The sequence below is a fragment of the Chrysochloris asiatica genome, unplaced genomic scaffold (genome assembly GCF_000296735.1).
Source record: "Chrysochloris asiatica unplaced genomic scaffold, ChrAsi1.0 scaffold00216, whole genome shotgun sequence".
Classification (NCBI taxonomy): Eukaryota; Metazoa; Chordata; class Mammalia; order Afrosoricida; family Chrysochloridae; genus Chrysochloris; species Chrysochloris asiatica.
The window spans coordinates 3,447,736-3,454,136 of NW_006408734.1; positions in this window are offsets into that span (position 1 = coordinate 3,447,736).

Below are 6,401 nucleotides of genomic sequence, written 5' to 3' on the forward strand. Positions count from 1 at the left end.
AGTAGTGAAGTTGGCCCAGGATCGGGCAGTGTTTCATTCTGCTGTGCATAAGGTCACTATGGATTGTTACTGACTTGATGGCACTTAACAACAAGAAAAATATCAGGAAAAAAAATGCAATTATCAACAGTGCTCCTGACAGCGAAATGTTCACTGAAGACCTGAATCCTAAATATTGAATTAAACACAGAGGACTGCTATCTAAGGACCTTGTGATCTTGCATGACAATTCATATCCTCACACCTCTGCCCTCACTGCAAAACCTTCTTTTTTAGGTGTCAAAGCATCTTCCCTATAGTCCTGATCTTGCTCTGTAGGACTTTTCCCTCTGTGTTGCCCTGAAAATAGCCATTCAAGAATGAAGAATGGCCTCTGATGAAGAAATGAAAACAGCAATGCATTCATGGCTCACAGCTGAATCTAAAATATTTTTTAAATAGGGGAATATGAAAGCTTGTAGAAAAATGGGTAAAATGTTTTGAAAAACAATCTGATTTATTGAAAAAATGACGTATTCGTCTTTTCTAAAAGGTGATTAAAATAAATTCTACATCAAACTGCAGATATTTTTGACTCACCATTGTGTTTATGTGTGTGTTTGTATTTTTGTTGCTATTGTGACATGCCCTCAAGTCAGGTCCAACTTATAGTGATCCGGTGTATGATTGCTGAGGAGCAACTGGTGAGTTTGAAACACTGAGCTTTGTATTCAAACTTACCTTTCAGTTCATTGCTGATCTTACACAGTCACACCAGGACCCCCATATATAGCTTGTTGTTGTTGTTGTTGTTGTTAGGTGCCATCAAGTCATACAGACCTTATGCACAAAAGAATAAAATACTGCCTGGTCCTGTGCTTGAACCCATTGTTACTACCACTGTACTAATTGATTTCTTTGGGGATCTTCCTCATTTTCACTCACCCTCCAGCTTACCAAACATGATTTTCTTCTCCAGGGACTGGTACTTCCTGATAATATGTCCAAAATATGGCAGACAAGTCTGGCCATCCAGATTTCTAAGGAGCATTCTGGGTGTGCTTTTTCCAACCCAGATTTGTTTGATCTTTCGGTGGTCCCTGGTTATTTTTAATATTCTTCTCCAACACCATAACTCAAAGGCATCAATTCTTCTATGATCCTCTTTATTCCTTGTCCAATTTTCATATGCATATAAGTATACTGAAAACACCATGTCTTGGGTTAGGTTTACTTTAGTCCTCAAACTGACATCTTTGTTCTTGAACACTTTAAAGTGACCTTCTGCAGCAGATTTTCCTAATGCAATACATCATATGATTTCTTGACTGCTGTTTCCATAAGTGTTGATATGGTTGATCTGAGCAAAATAAAGTCTTTGACAACTTCAATCTTTTCTCCATTTATCTTAATGCTATTTATATATTCATATGTAGTTGTTGAGTCAGTTCCAACCAACAGTGATCCTGTATAGTGTTTCCAAGGAGCAACTGGTGAGCTTGAACCTCCTACTTTTTGGTTCAAAGAGACTTTGTTCACAGTTCCACACCAGGACTCCATATATATATATATGATCATATATATCTATTTATATATGTTGTTGTTGTTATGTGTCGTGGAGTCGAGTCCAACACATAGTGACCCTGTACAGGGTTTCCAAGGCTGTAAATCTTTACAGAAAGCCTCATCTTTTTCCCATGGAGCAGCTGGCAGTTTCAAACTGCTGACCATGAAATTAGCAGACCGGCTCGTAACCACTATGCTACCAGAGCTCCTTTATTTATATATATGTACTCAGATAATCAGCACTGGACTTTGAACCACAAAGTCAGCACTTCAAGCCCACTAGCTGCTTATTGAAAACATTACACAGCATCGTCACATGTCTGAACTGACCTGACAGCACCTAATAACAACAAATAGATAGATAGATAGATAGATAGATAGATAGATAGATAGATAGATAGATAGATAGATAGATATAGATATATATCAGAGAGAGAGTATGGTATATGGTATGATACTGTAGGATAAACATAAGACTGCAAGTTGTATTTGAACCATAAGTTGGGTGGCTCGCACACTAACCAGTCCCTCCTCAGTAGCCCTATAAAGAGTTACTATGAATCTGAACAAACTCCACAGCACTTAACAGAGTGGCTGGTTTGTGGTTTAAACCGATTTTGCAATCCAGTGCCACAGTGCCACACTGGGACTATATATATACATTTATATGTGTGAGTGTGTGTGTGTATATATATATATATTGTTGTTGTTAGGTGCCATCAAGTCAACACCGACTCATAGCGACATTATGCACAGCAGAATGAAACACTGCCCGATCCTGGGCCAACCTCACTACTGTTGTCACGTTTGAATCCATCGATGCTGCCACCTGGCCAATCCATCTCATTGGGTGTCTTCCTCTTTTTCTCTGACCCTCCACCTTACCAAACATGATATCCTTCTCCAGCGACTGGTACCTCCTGACAATACGTCTGAAGTAAGAGAGATGAAGTTTGGCCATCTTGGCCTCCAAGGAACACTCTGGCTGCACTTCGTCCAAAATGGATCTATTGGTTCCTTTGGTAGCCCATGGCACTTTCAATATTCTCCTCCAACACCATAACTCAAATGCATCGATTCTTCTATGGTCTTCCTTATTCACTCTCCAGCTTTCAGATGCATATGAGGTTATTGAAAATGCCATAGCTTGGGTCAGGCACACCTTAGTCCTCAAGCTGACATCTTTGCTCTTCAACACTTTAAAAAGGTCTTGTGCAGCAGATTTGCCTAATACAATACATCCTTTGATTTCTTGACTGCTGCTTCCATGAGTATTGATAGTTTTTCCAAGAATGAAGTCCTTGACAACTCCAATCTTTTCTCCATTGATAAGAATGTTGTGGTATATATATATATATATGTTGTTGTTATGTGCCATCGAGTTGGTTCCAACACACAGCCACCTGTATAGGGATTCCAAAGAGCGACTGGTGAGCTTGAACCACCGACCTTGCAGTTCAAATGGCTTTGCAGTCTGGCACATTAACCCGCAGCACCACACCAGGACTCCTAGTGTGGATCAGCCCTGGTTTATGTACCATAAGGTGGGCAGTTCAAAACCATCAATTGCTCCGTGGAAACCCTATATAGGCTCACTATGAGTCAGAAATTATTTTACAGCACTTAAGAACAACAACAAAAATGGGATATAATATTAAATAAAAGATGTGTGTACACTTTGACCTCAATAAAATATACTAGGATGATTTGGGGAAATCATTGGTTGTGTGTTATCTTTCAGTCCTGGAACTCGTTTCTAAGCATAATCCTAGTATTCTTTGCTATTAACAGTAGTTCTGGGATTTCTGTGCCCACATAGTGAAAGCTTTATTCTCATTTTCCATAACAATGCAATTTCTGTCTCAATATACTTATTGCAATATAGGTTTTCCACAAAAGAAATGACAACTTGTTCCAACTTCAGATCATTTGTTTGACATTCTAACTAGTTCTCCTGGTTACTAGATGATGAATGCTGTTGTCTTATGTCATAGAGTCGATTCTAATTCATGATGACCCCATGTGTTACAGAATACAACTGTTCTATATTGTTTTCTTGTTTGTAAAGGTTAAGGAGGCAGAGCACCACGATTTTTCTTCTATAAAGAAGCTGATCGTTTTGAACTACCAGACTTTGGTTACTAGCCAACTGCAAACCATTACTTAATTAAGGTACTCTAACCTTTAAGTTAGAGTTGAGGTTCTTCACCCAAGTGCCCTGTGATCACCTTGTTGTTATCCTTTCTTGTATCCTGGAACTCTGTATCCTTCCCTCTTATCAGTTTCTGGGCACCGACCTGACCTAACCTTGACTTTCATATCCTCCTTTGCACCTTGCAATAGAGTTTGAAGACTAATATTCCATCCCTTTTTGGCAAACTCTATATTCAAGTTTAAATTTTCAGAGCTTTGCATCTTCTTTCCTTTATGGTATTGAGGGATTCTGTTAAGGTGGATTACAAAATAATAAATAAATAAAATTTCTGATAATCATGAATATTATCAGAGAGTTTCAGAGTCTCCATTATATTGAAATCATTTCCAGTGATTTCTTTTCTTTCTTTCTTTTTTTTAAGCTTTTTGCTAACATTATTGAGTTTTAGTTACATGTCAGGTATGAGACTCAGTGTTTTTTAAACTTTTTCTCTGTCCAAAGAAAGCATATCTAGAAGTTTCCAGCTCTCATTTCTCCCAGAATTACAACATTTGTGAAAGTTAAACTCTCTACTTCTTAGGCTATGCTTCTTTCTACTTCTTGTTGTTGTATAGTGTGTTGAGTCAGCTGGTGAGTTTGAACTATCAACATTGTGTTCCATAGTCCAGTGCTAATTCTGCAACTCCACATCATGAGTTTCTATTTCTTAGGAGGTCAAAATCATACAAAAAATAAAAAGCAGTGACCTACACACACACAAAATCATATTTTCCTTATGAGAAAGTTGATAATCTAAAAGTAAAATTTAAATAACAGGCTATATATTTTTTACACTGATTTTACATTTCAATTTAATTTAACATCTTATGTAAAATAACCTCATGTTCTATACAATGAATTTATTAAATTTAACATATTTTTTTCTTATGTTGTTAATCATCCATTCATCTATTTTTCTGGACAGTTTCAGTTGCAAATTTGTTGTTGATATTTTCCTTTCAGCTTATATATCATTATTATATCTTCATTTTCCCTGAATGACTGAACAATGGTGTTCCACTCATTTTGACTAAGTTTGAGGAAGCAGTTAGATTTAAGATCTTGGGAGCCTCTTTTCAGTTCTTCTAGGAATGCAGTTAAAAATCTTAGTGTGTACATAATTATTGGTTTTTGAATCATTGAATATTGGAGCTATTTGAGAACTAAATGAAACAGAATTCAGTGAGAATTGTTTGTATAAGAATTTAAGTTTCACAATGACATCAGCTAAGAAAACCAAAAAAATTCTACTTCCTGACATATGTAAGTTTTGCTTGAGACGTTCTAAAGATTAATGTGTCTCTTTCAGGATGGTAAGGTACATTTAGATCACTAAAGGAGTCATTTATTAAATGGCACTCTTGGGACTTGAAGAGTTAATGTACTTCTCACAAGGTGAGTAATTCACTCTCAAATGTATGCAAGGATCAGTGCTACAGCTTATGAAAAATAAAAAGAGGGGGTAATATGTTCCTTAAAGGCAGCTGTAAGTCCATAGGCATTTTATTTATTACTGTAGTTTTCAGTCAATATATTTGCTAGTGCTGGGTGGGTGCATTATAAACAATAGAGATAAATTAGAATCTTTTAAAAAATGCAAACCTGAAGAGCTATAAACATTGGAGAAGAGAAAAGTACTTTAAATTTATACATGCTTTTAAATGGTTTGGACTTGGATTTGAAGAATATGATAAAACTATGAAAATATAACTTTTAATTTTTCAAATTAAAATTAAAATGGTATTGAGACTTTTCTATATTTTCTCCTGTAAAAATATTAATTAAGAATAAAAACAGGGCAAAACAAAAACCAAACAATTTAAGAAAATTCTCAAAATATCATTTTAGATATTAAGGTGAAGATCTAAATCTAAATGTCAAAATTTATGTGAATGTCTAATATTAAAAGACTAAAGAAAATATAGCAAAATATTAACAACCTTTACTCTATATGATGCTTTTAATTTTCTTCTAATTTTTATGTTCTCAAAATCCTCTACAATGAACACATACACAATAAAAGCTGAAGTAAACAAAAATCCCCAAATCTGAAGTCCAATTGTTTTCAATACTATAATACATACAGCAAAGTGCACTTCACGTTTCCTGAGGCAGTTAAATGTTGCTTAAAAAAATATGAAAACTAGTGATAACGGATTTATCAAATGGTGATAGTGTTATTACTTTGAATATTTCTGAGTAAAAAAAAAAAAGCATCATTTTATACATGAACCTTGCCTAAGGGAAACTTGTTTCTCAGCTGTTTATAAGGAAGAACTTCATTACTCTGCATAAACTGGACGGAGGATTCTCAATATGGAAGTCAGATACAAATAGATGAGACTAGGTGCCTTGGATGATGCTGGGCCTCATGATTCTTTCTCATACTTCTTCTTAATGTCCTAGTGATATTAATTTCATTTATTAACTCAATTACCACTTGCATGTTACAAAAACTTCAACTACTGATCTCTAGAACAGACTATTCACTAATTTTAACTTATCTATAAGCGTAAATTCCAGTAGTTGGAAAATTTGGACTTGGTGATAGAAATGATGCTGGAGAACGAATGATAGATTTCTGCAAGTCAAATGATTTGTTTATTTCAAATACCTTCTTTAGACAGCATAAGAGACGACTACACATATGGACCTCGCCAGA